Below are 267 nucleotides of genomic sequence, written 5' to 3'. Positions count from 1 at the left end.
TTAGCGTATTTTGATCTATTCTCTAAGTAAATAATGTAAATATTAATTTACGTCAGTTGTAAGATATTTTAAGATTAAAATATACTGTATGTTTTTTTTTATTTAATAATTGTATTTATTTTATGATAATATACAATTTGATTTTGTTCGTTTTTTTTTATTTACCTCTTATATTTTCCATAATAAATATTATTTAATATCAATAATTGATACTAATGTTCATTAGTAAAAATTAAAAGTTTTTTTGGTGTAAACATGATCAAACAT

This window comes from Battus philenor, unplaced genomic scaffold (assembly GCF_028537555.1).
Source record: "Battus philenor isolate CCGP_79_NKW_IND1 unplaced genomic scaffold, ilBatPhil1.0.hap1 SCAF_7, whole genome shotgun sequence".
Taxonomy (NCBI): domain Eukaryota; kingdom Metazoa; phylum Arthropoda; class Insecta; order Lepidoptera; family Papilionidae; genus Battus; species Battus philenor.
Note: the sequence above shows the minus strand (reverse complement) of the source record.